Source organism: Lemur catta, chromosome 4 (assembly GCF_020740605.2).
Source record: "Lemur catta isolate mLemCat1 chromosome 4, mLemCat1.pri, whole genome shotgun sequence".
NCBI classification, from domain to species: domain Eukaryota; kingdom Metazoa; phylum Chordata; class Mammalia; order Primates; family Lemuridae; genus Lemur; species Lemur catta.
Window position 1 is genome coordinate 73,839,846 of NC_059131.1, and position 15,875 is coordinate 73,855,720.

The following is a 15,875-nucleotide window of genomic DNA, read 5'->3' on the forward strand; positions in this document are numbered from 1 at the left end:
AGCATGGTGACTGCAGTTAATAACAATGTATTGCATACTTGAACATTGCTAAGAGAGTAGATTTTAAATGGTTTCACCACACAAAAAATTAAGTACGTGAGGTAATGCACGTTAATTAACTTGATTTAGCCATTCTACAATGTATGTGTATATCAAAGAATCATGCTGTATACCATCAATATTTGCAACGTTCATTTGCCAATTAAAAAATAATTTTCAAAAAATAAATAAATAAAATAAAACAGAAAATAGTCCAACTCTAGAAGCAACAAAACAAAGTCAACATTACTAAAAAGACAGCAAATGTAGCTTAATCTTTTTTCCGCTTAATCAAAGAGAAAGATCAATGAGATATAATGACTTAGTGAAGAGAGAGAAAGAAGAAAAGGACTAGGGAAATTTAGAGAAGTTACTAAAAAAGGAGACAATACACAATATCTCTCCTCCTCTTCATCCTCAGCTTTAGTTTAAGATTAGGTATCAAGGTAGTATATACTAAATGCCAAATGAAAACTAGACCCTCACTGTCCAATACGGTAGCTGCTACCCACGTGTGACTGCTGAGCATTTGAAATACGGTCAGTCCAATTGGAAGACTTAGTACTAAAAAAAGAATATAAACTATCTTATTTCATGTTTTTATATTGATTACACAATGAAATGATCTTTTTTTATTGTTTTGGATTAAATAAAGTGTTATTAAAATTTTAAACAATTGAATGATACTGGTCTTTTCATATTTGAAAGAAGAAATTAGGTTAATGGGTGAGATTTTCTCAGGTATCCAATATATTTTGTTTTGCCATGGGTTTGCTGCAATGTAGTCTTTTAAAATAAAAGAAGCAAAAAAAGAATAAAAAACTGCACTTATCCGTAATTCCAGCACTGGAGATATCCTAATTAACATTTGGATGTATATCTAGTATGTATGTTTATTTTTTATTTTGGGGTCTTTTTTTTTTAACCAGAGGGCAGTCATACTATATGTACTACTACATTTTTTTTCTTTTAGAGTCTTGCTATGTTGTCCAGACTGGAGTGCAGTGGCTATTCACAGGCACAATTATAGCACACTACAGCCTTGAACTGCTGGATTCAAACTTATCCTCCTGCCTGAGCTTCCTGTGTAGCTGGCACTACAGGTGCCCTGCCACACCTGGCTCTACACACTGCTTTTTAACCAGCTTTTTTTTTTTTTTTCACTTAACAACATAAAGCAATCATCTTCACATTTCAAAAGAGATCTACATCAAGATTTTACATGATTATATAGTATTTTACAGGAGTAACGTACTACAATTTACTCAAGCCACTCTCTATCTTTGGAAATTTCGCTTGTTTCGAAGTTTTTGCTACAATAGAACACATATCAAACACATATGATAAAATGAATATCCTTGCACGTACATTCACTAGGAAAAATTTCTAGTTTTTAAGGCTTTTGATGGCCAGAGGGGACTTCCAATAGGAAAATTTGTACCAACTTGCATTCATACAAGCCCTGTATAAAAATATGCATTTTCAACACTAATATCAGCATTAAAATGTTGTCAATATTACAGTAGTTCTGTGTGTAGCTTTGGCTTACTAGTGAAGTAAAATTTTTCTTCCCAAATGCTTATTAGGCATTTGTATTTTTTTCTGAATTTATTTGACAGAGCTCTTTATGTATTAAGGATAGTAAGCTCTCATTACATATGGAATTATTTTTCCAGGTTTGCTGTTAATCTTTTTATTGTTTTATGGTATTTTTGACAAAGTCAAATCTATCCTTATTTTCATTTATACTTCGTTTATTTAGTATCAAGCTTAAAAGAACATTTCTCACCCCAAGATCATTTAATATTCACCTGAATTTTCCCTAGTAATTTTCAAGCTTTATTATATTACATTAAGATCCTTCTAGAATTTATTTTGGTTTAAGGTATTAGGTATTCCTCTAGTTTTACTCTCCTCTCTACCACCCATAACAGTTAGACAGTGTCTGATTATCATTTACTGAAAAATTATTCATCCAATCATTCATTTATTTAACAAATAGTTTATCTAGAGCCTACTATGAGCAGGCATTGTCCTAGATCCTTGGGATATAGCAGGGAACTTACAGTCTAACGGGAACAGCAGATAATGGCAACTAAATATATATGTTGGATGGTGCTAAATGCAGTGGACAGGGAGGGGCTGGGATGCTGATTTTATACAGGGTGGTCAGGGATACGGTGGCATTAGGCAGAGATCTGAAGAGGTGAGAGGTGTCCCATGCATCTGGGGAAGAGCTCCAAGCAGAGGAGCAGCAGGTGCAAGGCCATCCGGTGGTAGTGTTCAAGAAATGGTGACGAGTCCACTCTGCTGCAGCAGAACCACAAATTACAAAAGAGGGTACTAGAAGAGGTCAGAGAGGTGGCAGGAGTCAGATACTGTAGATTCTGATAGGTCATGGTGAGGGCCTTGGATTTTGCACCAGATTAAGTGTAGCGGATTGCATTTACCAAAGACAGCCACCACAGCAATGTACCATGTGCTCTTCTGCGATATGACATTGCCATGAGGGTGACATTGCAGGATATAGACTCTCTCTCTCTCTCTCTCTCAACCTCTTTGAGTGTGGGCAGGCCTGGTGACTGCTCTGGCCCACAGAAAATGGCAGGAAGGAGGCCATGCCAGTTTGGGGAGCAGCCCTTAACTGGTGTGGCAGCTTCTGCTTCCTGCCCCCTGGAAGCCAGTGACAATGGGAAAAGTGCAAATTTAGCACATGAGATGGCCATTCTGTGAGGGGCCCACGCCATAGGGAGAGCCCTGGGGGACGAGATGCCATGTGAAGAGAGAGAGAGGCCAAGCAGCCACACACAAGGCACTGAGCGCGTGAGGGGAGGGGGACCTCATGCCCAGCCAGCCCAGCCAGAACCACATTGCCCAGGTTCCTGCCCCACCATAGCTTGAGCAAAATCAAAAGGTTATATTAAGCCATCATGTTTGGAGGCAGTTGGTTATGTCGCAATAGACAAAAAGAACAGTAAGGTAAGAAGCCACTAGAGGGTTTTGAGCAAAAATATATTTTGACTTCAGTGTTTCAAGAATTCCTCTGGGTCTGTGCTGAGAACAGAGTGCAGGAGGGAGTGTGGAAAGGAGAGCAGTTTGGGGAACAGGCGAGAGACCACAGGGTCTTGGGCCAAGGGGTAGGGGCGGAAGTGGTGAGAAGTGATTCAATTCTGGGTGGATTTGCTGATGGATTAGCTGTGGGTTGTGAAAGAAAGGAGCGAAGGATGGCTCCAAGGTGCGAGGCCAACGCTGGAAGAATGAGGGGCTTTGTGGCGATGTGAGGAAACTGTGGGAGGAGCAGGGTTGGAGTTAGAGAAATGAGCAAGGCTGTTTGGGAAGGTTATGTCGTGAGGCTGAATGTACATCCAGGAGGAAGGGCTGCGTGTTGCAGGAAAGCTGGGTCTGTAGCCAGACAGGAAGTCAGGAGATGTGTTTGGGCATCACTGGTGTCTCAGTGGTTATACTGGACCAGATCACCGGGGGCGTGTATGCAGACAGCAGAGCGGGTGGAGCACTGGGGCACTGTACTGCCTGGAGATGTGGAAGAGTTGGAGAAGGAACTCAAAGAGACTGAGAAGGAGCAGCCAGTGAGATGGGAAGAGAAGTAGGAGGATGGTCCAGAGGCAGAGCAGGAAGATGTTGCAAGGAGGAAAGTGTGAATAACTCAGTCAAATCGGCTGAAGCATCAAGGCAAATGAAAGTTGACCACTCTTGATTTTACTTTCCTCATGCTGGAAATTACTGACTCGAAAAGGGACTTTTCTCGTATGCTAAATTTGCACATGTTTGAGTGTGTGCTTTCGCACTTTCTCTTCTCCCCATTGATCTGTTTATCCATTTGGAACTATGTGACCACTGAAGCTTTCAAACTTGACAAGGCAAGCATCGTACCTCCTCTTTGCTTCCCTTTTCAAAACTATCCTGGTTGTTCTCATCTGAAATTCATTTGGAATTTTAGATTCGCATTTTATCAAGTCCTCTCCTTCCTCAAGTGCATTGAAATTGGAATCGAATTTTCTTATGTATAAGTTAGTTTGGTGAGAGTTGGGATGTTGAGTCTTCCCCATGGTATGTGTTTCCATTCATATGTTTTATTTCCCCAAGTAGATTTTGTAGATTTTTTTTCATATAGGTCTTGTGTGTTTCCTCTTAAATTCTTTTCCAGGTATTTAAATTTTGGTGCCTTTTGTGAGTTATATCCCTTTTTCCCATTGTATTTTCTTATTGGCTATTTTTATGGTAAGAAATCTTATTTATATACAAAAATTCTCTTATTATTTCCAATGATTTTATAAGTGATGCAAACGTATTTCGATGCCTTTGTTATTTTCATGAGCATGGGGTCTCACAGGTATGGAATTATGTAACCGATGTATAAGGCTATCCTAATTCTGCTAGTAAAATCATTCCTAGTTTGGAGGATGGAATTTAATATGTCAGTATTTCACGGTGTTTCCCAAAGAACTTCATGATTTCCAGGTGCTGTGGGAATGATTGCAGCCACACATCTCAGTGTGTCCCAGATATTCCCAATTTCAAATATTTTTCCCTTTGTTAACCCATGAGTCAGACCATATGTCCTTTGATCTTTGCTTCAGAAAATATTGTCACGGTATTTAGAAGCAGGGACAGCCCAGGCAAAGTTATAACATATGGGATGTTTTTCCTCTGAGCCCCCAACTTTCCTCTCAGCATTCTTCCCGGTTATGTGTGCCTGGAGCACACACGCGCACACGCACACACGGCGCTGTCCTGGAGGACAGAGATTTCATTCAAATAAAACCACATGTGCTGCTGCAATGCAGCCTGGACTCAGGATCACTCTAGCGCAGCTGGTGGGGAGGTTTTAGAGTTGGGTAGACTGGGTTTGAACCCCACATATAACTGTGTGCACATGGGCAGATCACTTAACTGCTTGGGGCCTCCATTCTCCATAGGTAAAAGGAATGTATAATGTCTATCCAGAAGAGCTATCTGGGGGATTCAGAAAATGTCTGTAAAATACTCAGGAAATGATATGCAGTACTATGATTTAGAGGGGAGTGCCATATAAGTGCTCAGGTCCTTAAGAAAATTCCTTGGTCTTCATACTCCCCTACCAGCTGTAGAAGCAAAGAGACCAGAGTGAGAACGCAGGAAGCATGGGATGGCAGTCTGCTAATTCTCCCTTTTGTATGCCTATCTATGCAAACAAAACCATCAATGGCTACCTTGCCCATTTATAACAAACCAGCCTCCACTCAGAGGCTGCCCAGCAATGACTGGGGGGGAGACATTTGCTGTCTCCACCAACCACCCACCCTTCCTATGACCACTGCAGACTACCTTTGGGGGATGCCTCACTGTGTAACTTTAGGAAGTAGGCCTGAAATCAAATGCATGGATCCAACCTTTCCCCAGGGAACAGGCATGTGACCTAAATGTGGTTCATCACTGTCTCCCTTCTCTCTGGGATTTTAAATAGTGACATCTCAATGTGGGAACAATTGAGTTCATGCCTGCCTGTCACAGTGGCGGCCACATTCTGTGGCTCAGGCCATTGCCACATTTTCATTCCTGTGCTTCATGGTGGCCTTACCTTTGCTTGCTGCTCTATTTTAAGCCGGGTCACCCCCCAGAATTGTCCCACTAGATGGTCTTTTTGTTCAGCACAGCCCCATTTGGTTTCTCTCTTTTGTAATGGAAGCACTGTCTGCTACAGCCAGATTCCAAGAGGAAAGTAAGAAAAGGGCGTTCATTCTGCTTAAAAAGGTTTCTCTCTTATCTTGGTCATCATCCAGGGCTTGGGAGAAAGGTGAAATCTTAAAACACAGGGGACAGGACAACTGAGTTGAAGTTCTGCATCTTCACATTGGAGAGGATTTGGGGGTAGAATGCCCTTTAGTTTGCAAATTTATCATCAAAGGAGGCAAGAGGAGGGAGGGGCGGAAAGAGAGTGGTGAACAGCAACTTATACAACTCTCAACTCAAACACAAACTCTTTGTATGGTTTTAGGAGAACTTCAAACAATTTCAGTTTTCAGGATGGGGAAAAGTAAAAGCTCTATTTGCCCCTTCTCTCCTCATTATGCATCGTCTCCGCATTGCTCCTTGGCCCTGAGAAAGCTGCCACAAAGCATTTTACTAGTTATCTGATTGTCATCCTACTTAACATGTCCCCTGGTCTGTTGGCTGATGGTAGTTTAAGCAGGATCTAATTGGTAACATATTGTCAATTGAATTAAGTGCCATATGATAGAGATTTAAACCATGGTAATTTTTCCATAAAGAAAAATCTGTCAACAGGCTATAGCAGAGGAGCAGCAATAAATCAAATTGTCATGTTTATTAGTTATTGCAGGAGTCTAGTTGTCTTGTATTCATTATAATCCTCCATTTTTAGCACAGATAAAAGCTATAAAGAGGAATATTTGTGCAAGATGTGTTTTAATAGGTTTATATTTGTATACCAACACCTGCTTGTATCTTAATCATGAGAAAAATGGTGCCATTTCACTTTACAAGGAACATGTATTTTGGCTGTCTACTGGATGAGGGATATTGTTTTTAGTTTTTTACAGAGATATGTTTTCAAATATTGAGAATCAACTCACTAATAATCAAAAAAAGGCAAATAAGAACAAAAGTGAGATAACACCACTTGCTTATCAGATTTGCCAAAAATAAAAGAACGGGTAGGATGATTACGCTAAAGGATCTGTAGAAGAACAGTCATTGTGGTTTAATCTGTAATATTGAAAAATTGGAAATCAACTAAATTTCCATATATGGGAGCGGTTCAACTAATTATGAAGCATCAGTCCCAGAGAGTGCAAAGGAGCCATTTGAAAGAACAAGTTAAACCATACTTAATGACATTTCATTAAGAACCAACATCAGTTGTACTTTTCCTTTCCTTTTAACTTGCCTTTACTGAAGGTGGCTTTCAACATTTTCTCCTTATGTGACTCAGAAATAATACAACAGTATTTTACATATGTAACCTCATTGGACTCTCTTAAAACCCTATGAACTATGTAGGACAGGTTATTTTATCCACTTTAAAGATAAAGAAACTGAAGAACTTAAAAGTGGTTTATGGAAGGAGTTCCGTACCTGTCAACCTGGATTCCAGCATCCAGCTCCCCACGATGCTTTCAACTCTCACTGAGACTTTCAACTTGTTTCTCAAGTTCTCTGGGCCTCGGCTTCCTCCTATGTCACCTTTATTACCATGTACTTCATATTCTAGACTTGATGCGTGGGGGCTAAGGATGCAGGATCTGGGGATAGACCCCAAGGCTGCCCTTTCCCAGCTCTGCACTCTCAGGCTGTCTGACAACCTCTTCTCTAAAACTGGCATAGTCACAATGACCTGGATGCAATCTAAGAATGCCTGTAAAATGCTGAGCACCAGCCCTCACAGCCGAGGGGCACTAGACACACTGTTATGTACTATGGTTTGGATGTCAAGGTTACATGTATCTCCTTCCTAGGTTGTGGGGCACTGGATGTACCAGATGTGAATGAGCACGTGTGATCGAGTCCACCGAGTTCCAGTGCCTGCTTCCCTTGCAAGCCTTCTAGGGAGGGGCGTCCTGTGCTTCTTTTCCTGCCTCCTGCCCACTACCCCTCCTCAGTGCAAGGCCCGTGGTGCCATTGCTCCGGCCTTACGTGTCTCCTCCTAAACCCATTTTACACACCTCAATTCCCATTTCCACTTTTTCTGACCTCCTACCATTTCCCTTCAAGTTTGACTGCTTAATTGCACAGTAGGTTGTAGTGATAATGATGATGATGATAATAACAGCCACTAATACTCATGGAGCCCTTGCAATGTTCCAGGCACTCTCATAAACACTTTGCATGTGATACCTCATTGAATCCTTACTTAAGAGGTAGGGACTCTCATTGTACAGATGCAGGAACTCTGATCAGAGAGATGTGTGACTTGCCCAAAGCCATTGTGTTAGAGTCAGGATTTGAACCCTGAAGTCTGGCAAAGGAGCAATCTATATTTTTTCCATTATTTTTTTAGGCCAGTCAAATTTAGCAGTGGGGGATTAAATACCAACTTTAGTGACACTAATGTTAATAAGTTGTATATTTTTCCATTTTCTAAGTGTAAATAAAAGTATGCATGACACAACTAAACACTAAGTGCAAGTAATGCCCAAAACAAGAGAATAGCAGTCTACAGAAACAAAACCAAAACCCCAAGAATATTGAATGTTTGTTTGACTTCCACTGTAATACTCTCACTTCAGCAATGAGATGGGACAGCTCTAAGTAAAGGAAGGTACTCTTGCAGTTAGATAATTCCTAAATTTTGAACCAAGGAACAAATGCTTTTAATTTAAGCAGAGACAATAATTTTTTTTTTTTTTTTTTTTTGAGACAGAGTGTTGCTTTGTTGCCCGGGCTAGAGTGAGTGCCGTGGCGTCAGTCTAGCTCACAGCAACCTCAAACTCCTGGGCTTCAGTGATCCTACTGCCTCAGCCTCCCAAGTAGCTGGGACTGCAGGCATGTGCCACCATGCTTGGCTAATTTTTTCTATATATATTTTAGTTGGCCAGATAATTTCTTTTTATTTTTAGTAGAGACGGGGGTCTCACTCTTGCTCAGGCTGGTCTCGAACTCCTGATCTTGAGCGATCCACCCGCCTCGGCCTCCCAGAGTGCTAGGATTACAGGCACGAGCCACCGCGCTCGGCCCAGAGACAATAATTTTTAAAAAATTGATTGCTTAGTTTGTATAATCAACACTCAAAGAATGAGTTTACCACCACTTTGTTATTGTGGACATTTGGCTTTTAGCTATTCTTACTGTAAGACCAGGTGCTAGACTACCTGAAAAGTCCTCATCTAATGGGATCTACCCCCTTTGAATAAAAGGGATTATGAAATGCATATCTAAACATGATTTCACTTTTATATTTGTGAGACTTGAATAGCAAGGAAATCACATATTAGAAAAATACTCTTTGTCATACTATTAGTTCTATTTGGTTTAAAAAGTATGGTCACTATGCTATTTTATATTGTATCGTGTGTGTTTATGTATATATATGTTATGTGCATGTATATATACACACATAATGTGCTGTGTATATGTGCATACACATGCATACATACATACACACATACACAATGTGCTGTCCAGGGAATGTACAGATAGCTCTGTTAGCCCCTAAGGGAGGAGGTCATGCACTCTAAGTTATTTCTGCAGAAGTGATGGTGACCTTAGGCTAAACCACCCACACTCTCTCCTTCCTGTGACCAGCTCACTCGCTGGGTCCAGTCTGTGGCCATGTCATGGGTTCTTTTTTGGAGGTACAGCTGGTGGCCTACATGAGGTTCAGATACACTTTTCATAGGGTCCATGGGCCCAGCCAGCATCACAAATGTGTGTCAGCATGTTCACACCTCGGTGTGTCTTCTTTACATGCTACACACACACACACACACACACACACACACACACACACACACACACGTGACTGGCTTTGGTCACATTCCCTGTCTTCCTTCTCAGTGTCTCCAGCTGTTCTCCAGGGGCTGGATCATCTCTCTGGGGCAGACGGGGAACGCTCCCTGACGCCGGCCTGAGGAGCGGGGCCCGGCTACTCAGAGTCCCACCCCGCAGGGTTCAGAGCCAGGGCTACCCCTCTCCCACCCAAGGCTGCTCAGAGGGCCCAGACGCCGTCTGCTGGAGCTTACCTCTCCGCTTCACGCTCCTGTCTTTCTCTCCCAGAGATGTCGTTCAGCTTCTTTCTTCTGAGGCTGAGCGTGGGGCTCCCTTCTCACTGGCAAGCTTTCTGAATGGCACCTTCGGTACAAACAGGAAGAGTGCGTGTGGTCACAGCCCAAGTGTGCAGGTGTTGATAGAGGATGTGAAAGTGTGGAGGCGAGTGACTAAACCAGGCACCCAGCCAGTCTCCTCTCACTTGCTGCGGGGCGGGGTCTACCAGGAGGCTGGAAGCAGGAACCCCAGAAGCACCTGACAGGAACCGGAGGAAGGTGGTCGTGGAGGCCACGGGGGAAGGTCTCTACTGCTCCGCTGCTCCCTAACCCTTTGCAGGCTCCTTAGAGGAATCCCAGGAACATTTTGGAATTCCTTAAATGTGTTATTATCAGGAATGCTGGTTTCAGTGGGCTGCTTAACTTGTCCAAACCTCTGCAAGCTGGACATCCAAGAGACCAGGACCAAAGGCTCATCCTGTCTCTGCACTGTAATAAGTCTTATAGACCTTTCTAGGACAAAGGTACACTGGGAAAGGAGAAAGAGCACTACCCATGCACTCAAAGGACCAAGGCTGCTCTGCCTGAAGGGCTGTCATCTCCTCATGTCCCATCCCCAAGTCGACCCACAGCAGTGGGGCTTCTGGCCCCACACTTTTCCCTCTGCCCACTCATCTCTGGAATTGCCCTCGCTAATGACACCAGGGAGCTTGACTAAAGGACACATTTCTAGTCCTATCTTATCTGCCTCCCCTGTAGTGTTGACTGTTTCTTTCCTTCTGGAACTTCCCCCTAGCCCCCAAGACTCCACATTCTCCTGGGTTTTGTTGGGTGATCTCTCTCACTGCCAGGCTTCCATTCCTCAGCCAGCTTCTTAATTTTGGCCCTTCCCCAAGCTCCACTCTCAGCCTCGTGGTTCATGTTCTCCACGGTGGCCTCTTCCACTCTCCAGATGCTGCTTGCCAAGCCCACGTCCATATACTCACAAGTCTCTGCTGTTCTCCGGGAACACCTCCAGGCACCCCAGGGGCGACGGGCCAGAATGAAACTCTGCTCTGTCCTCTCCCCCTGCCCCCCATCCCTTACCACGTGGCCTGGGAATTCCCTCCTGCCTGGTTCCCGGCTTGCTCCTTTTTTCCCTGCCCCCTCTCCTGGCTTTACCTCCTTCTGCCCTCTTGCTTTGCCTCCACCAGTCCAGCTGCTTCAGGTTTGACCCTCTGTCATCCTCATCCAGACAGGGCCATCCTTGTCCTCAGACTGGATTCATTTCTGGACATACCTAGAAAATTCCCCACCCAATCCTATCCCAACCACTGGGAAATTATCCCAGTACTGGCCATATCACGTCCCTGGCAAGGGGAACACCTTCCTTTCTCCTATGTCCAAACCAGAAATGTGGCATCTTCCTGCATTCTGCATTCTTCATTCCCGAAGACTCCTCAACCTCCAATACCAGCCCTGTCCATTCTACCTCTTGAATGCTCCTCGCAGATCCTTTCTCTCTCCCCATTCCCACGGCCAGGCCCACCTCCTAGGGCATGTGTCCCCCAGGCAGCCGGACCATGCACTGGCGTGTGGGAAGAGAAGACTTGAATGTCTCTCTACTCACACTTGTTTTTTATTGAGGTAAAACACATAATGTTAAATTCCCCATTGGTAGGTGCAGAACCCAGTGGAACTGCGCACATTCACCATGCTGTGCAGCCACCACCTCTGTCAAGTTCCAAGACTTACATTTATCTTTACGTCATGTTTTCAGTGTTTACTTTTTGTGTATGTCTCATGCAAGCAATGTGTGAATACAGTTGTATCGTATATCATTTGTGAATAATCATACATCTGCTGAGAATATGTTGTAAAGACGTTTTTGCTGAAGAGGGTACAAAATTAGAAATGTGGAGACACGTGACCTCCTAACTCATCTCCCACATGTCAGGCTCCAGAGTGTTTTCCAAACTGCCTCCAACTTTTCTTTGTAAAAGACTACAAACATGATGACAGTACGGTCCCCTCACCCCATGGCCAGTCCTTAAAAACTTCAAAGGCTCCCTAAAACCCCTGAGTTCCCTGGCTGAGCAGAAAAGGTGTTGGATGCAGGGACCTCTGCCCACCCTCCAGCACCACCTCTGGCCACTCTCTCTCTCCACCCAAGGATGCCACACCCAGGCTGTGTTGGATGGCTCTGCTTTACATGTTTCCTCTTTCAGGATGCCCTTACTGCCACTGGCTGGCTGACCAGTTCCTGCAGATGCTAAAAGCCCTTCCTCGTGCCTCCCTTCTGATCAGTGCGAGCCAGCCCTGAAGCCGCTGCCTCCATGTTGGATGGTATTGGGAGATTTGGCGGTTAAGAAGGAGGCTCTGGGCCTGGCACGGTGGCTCACGCCTGTAATCCTAACACTCTGGGAGGCCGAGGCAGGAGGATCGTTTGAGCTCAGGAGTTGGAGACCAGTCTGAGCAAGAGTGAGACCCCATCTCTACTAAAAAAAATAGAAAGAAATTAGCTGAACAACTAAAAATATATAGAAAAAATTAGCCAGGCATGGTGGCACATGCCTGTAGTCCCAGCTACTCAGGAGGCTGAGGCAGGAGGATTGCTTTAGCCCAGGGGCTAGAGGTTGCTGTGAGCTAGGCTGACAGCACAGCTCTCTAGTCCGGGCAACAGAGTGAGACCCTGTCTCAAAAAAAAAAAAAAAAAAAAAAGAGGGAGGCTCTGCTGTCAGAAGGACCTGGGTTTGAGTCCTGCCTCTACGGTTTCCTAGCAGGGATACCACAACTCAGTTCAGTTCCCTCATCTATGCAACACCCACCTCTCATGGTGGTTGTAGAGGATGTAACGAGTATTCAGTGAGCGGTGGGGATTATCATTTCGGCTATTCTGTTTGTTTTCCTTACTATTCTGTAAACTCCGTGTAAATTTCTTGCGGAGGACAGCTACTTCTGATAAGGCAAAACATCTTCATTTAGCTCTTTCCGCCATCTTGGAGCCTGTGGAGGTCTGCTGGGAACAGGACTTCTAAAACACAAACATGTCTGGAAGGCCGTGGTCCAAGGCCATTTTTGCTGGCTGTCTGCGGGGTTTCTAGAACCAAAGAGAGCACACAGCTCTTCTTAAAATCAAAGGTGTATATGCCCGAGATGAAACGAGCCCAGGGAAACAGTGGCGTGGTTCGAACCAAATTCCAAAGCAACTTTCCTGCTAAGGCCATTAGAGACAGAATCCATGTGATGCTGTACCACCCCTCAAGGATTTAAACTAATGAAAAGTAAATTAAAAAAAAAAAAGTCTGCATTTAATAAAAAAGTTAATTATTTAGCGCGCAATTGAAACAGAAGTGCAGAGAATGCATTTTGTGCCAGCCGATTAGGTGTGGCTGTCTGTGAACCTCTCCTGCCATGCCGCCTCCACGGGGCCTCCACTCACCCTGACGCCCACCTAGCGCAGCCCACCGCCAGCAGGGTGCTCGGCTCTCTGGGCTGCATCCAGCCAGTGTGCTGTTGTATGAGGTCCTCACTGTCCCCACGCTGTCAGGGAGGACTCAGAGGAGGCTGCCCCAGCTCCCAGGGGAGCATCCCCATCTGCCCTGTGCAGCCAGCCATGGCCCAGGCCAATGGCCGGACACAGCCAAGGTGGATATCAAGTGTGAGGAGCAACAGGTCCCTGGAGATTGGACTGGTCACAAGATTCATTCATTTAAATATATTTCCAGCCTCTGGCAGAATATCTGGCACAATGTTTAATAAATGTACTTCCTTGGCCACAACACTCACCACATTTAATTTAATCAATTGGATACTCGTGCATCTCCTGCCTGGATGGGAGGCTTTGTCAGGCAGAGGGGGCACTGGCCCAGCCCACGCCCGTCTCTGCAGGGCCTGTTGCACATTGTAGGCCCTGAATAAATATTTACTGAGTGAATAAATGAATGAAAAGGTTATTAGACTATAGTTGAGGAAAACCCAAATTCTGTCACGTATTCACTGTGTGACTTTGAGGAAGTTATAATATCCTTGAGCCTCAGTATCCTCACCTGTGAAATGGGAAGCACAATATCCATCTTCCCACAGGAGCAGCGTTGCCACCAAGGCAGGTTGTAAGCGGCAAAGCCCTTTGCAGAAGTGGTGCAGCTGGGAGCCAGACGTGGTAATAGAGGACGGCAGAAGAGTTCTGGGCCAGTGGCTGTGTGCATGGGTTGGTGGCAGGGTGCTGCGCTCCAAGCGCACCTGGCTTCTCCAGCATGAGAACGTCAGGGCTTCACCCCTGCTCCTGCTCCCAGGAAGGGCTGTGTCCGTGGCTGTGGATCCCCTGGGCCGTTGCCTGCTTGCTGTACAAAGTCCGCTTGGCCTACCTGGAGGGAGGAAGTGCATGTTGCGGCCATGTCATGCCCTGTGGTAGGGAATGAGAGCACAGGAAACACAGCCTGTCCTGTCCGCCAGGACCCTGGAACAACCCACATTGACTGCACTCGCTGGACATGAGGATGGCAAGGGCACTGAGGGACCGTGAGAGCCACTTCATGAGGCTGGGGTGGAGGAGATGTGTGTATGGGAATCCTTGTGGGGCAAAGGGAACAGTTAAGATGGCAGGAGGTGAGGAAGGTCTAGATAGCACAGACTGGGGCCATTTATCACAATTCCCAACCAGGCTGGGTGCTGGCAGCCTATTCTGTCTGGGTGCTAGGTCAGATGTGGAGGACAGGCACAGAGTGGGGAGGCCCCTCTGAGTGCAGGGTCCTGATGCACACCTGACAGCAGACGCCATCTCACCTCCCACTGCGGGTGCCCACCGCTCGGCTAGCAGGGCCACAGGTCTCAGCAGGTGCCACGACTTTCGATTGAACGAACAGGGGATCCATTCTAATTGATGTCTGTTCTGTGTGTATCTGTACCTATTGTTTATCCTATGTGATTATAAAAATAGCTGACATTTATTGAAGCTTACCATGTACTGAGAAGCACTTTATATGTATTAATTTATTTAATCCTCATGACAACTCAATGAGATAGCTGCTATTCTTATCATCATTTTACCATTGAGGAAAATGAGGCACAGAAGTTTAAGAAATTGTCCAAGGTCAAACAGATCATTAATAATAGACCTAGGGTTCAAATACAGGCATTACTGTTCCAGAGCATATAGGCACGCTGTCTACACACACACACACAATTTTATTCACATACCCTTGCACGTGTGTATAAAGAAGGTATACACATTGTGTTTATATTTATGTGTAAATCTATATGCATAATGTTTATTCCTGGCATGACTATCCCACATGAAATTTTCATTAGATTTCTCAGCCTTCCTATAAACAACCCCAAATGAACACACATATATAAAGTAATTTTACCTCCTATCTTAGTATCACATAAATCACACCAGGGGAGGAAACGGGAAGAGGCTAAGGTAGTTAGTTGAACAACTTATCTCTGTTAGAACCAAAAGAGATCCAGTTTAAGAAATAAATTTTTCCAAAAGGGAGGCAAACAAAAGGGAAGAAGGAACCCGTCCCACACCTGCAGTCTAGAAAGATGCTGTGTAAGTGAGCAATGCATTCAGGGAGGGATGTAGCGCAGGCCCGTCACCAATAAGAAAAACTGCTGCCCGAGCCACTCTGTAATTCAGGACTGGAACATGCTGCAGGGACTGTGGCCGCGACAGAATAAGAAACAAATAGGGCAGACAGGGATGGAACATAATTACACAGACACTCAATCTGCTGGTAGCATTTACCAAAGAATAAGTTGCATACAAGAGAATTTGCATACAAATGAGATACTGAGAGCACAGAAACAGGACAGTGATAAGACCTCATACATGTTATTAAAGCATGTCAGCAGGAAAAAAATCATTAAATTGATACCACGTAGGTTTAGCGACATTACATCACCAAAATAAACTTCAAATGGCATACTGAGCCTTAAACAGGAATGTGGCTTTCAATTTAGGATGTTAACTAATATTTTGTGTGTGTCTCATTATTTTTATTGCTTGGCCCATGTATTTGAAGTGTTATTTTAGGAACTAATATTTTAAAATAAATACCAAATTTTCATGAACATCATTTTTAATTCTCTTGTGATAGGCTGCAAACAACTCCTAGGCAAGACTTTTTAAGA

At 44.3% G+C, this 15,875-nt stretch overlaps 1 protein-coding gene and 1 pseudogene across 4 annotated transcripts in view; one reads left to right on the forward strand and one right to left on the reverse strand.

Moving 5' to 3' along the window:
* AFF3 (AF4/FMR2 family member 3) overlaps positions 1–9,915 on the reverse strand; it is a 552,172-nt gene extending 542,257 nt beyond the window's left edge. For all 4 annotated transcript variants that reach the window (XM_045550236.1, XM_045550238.1, XM_045550237.1 and 1 more), the window contains exon 1: positions 9,738–9,915. The gene's annotated coding sequence lies outside the window, so the exon portion shown is untranslated. The remainder of the gene's footprint in view (positions 1–9,737) is intronic.
* A 2,869-nt stretch (positions 9,916–12,784) lies between these two features.
* On the forward strand, positions 12,785–13,010 carry LOC123636478 (annotated as a pseudogene).
* Positions 13,011–15,875: the final 2,865 nt, after the last annotated feature.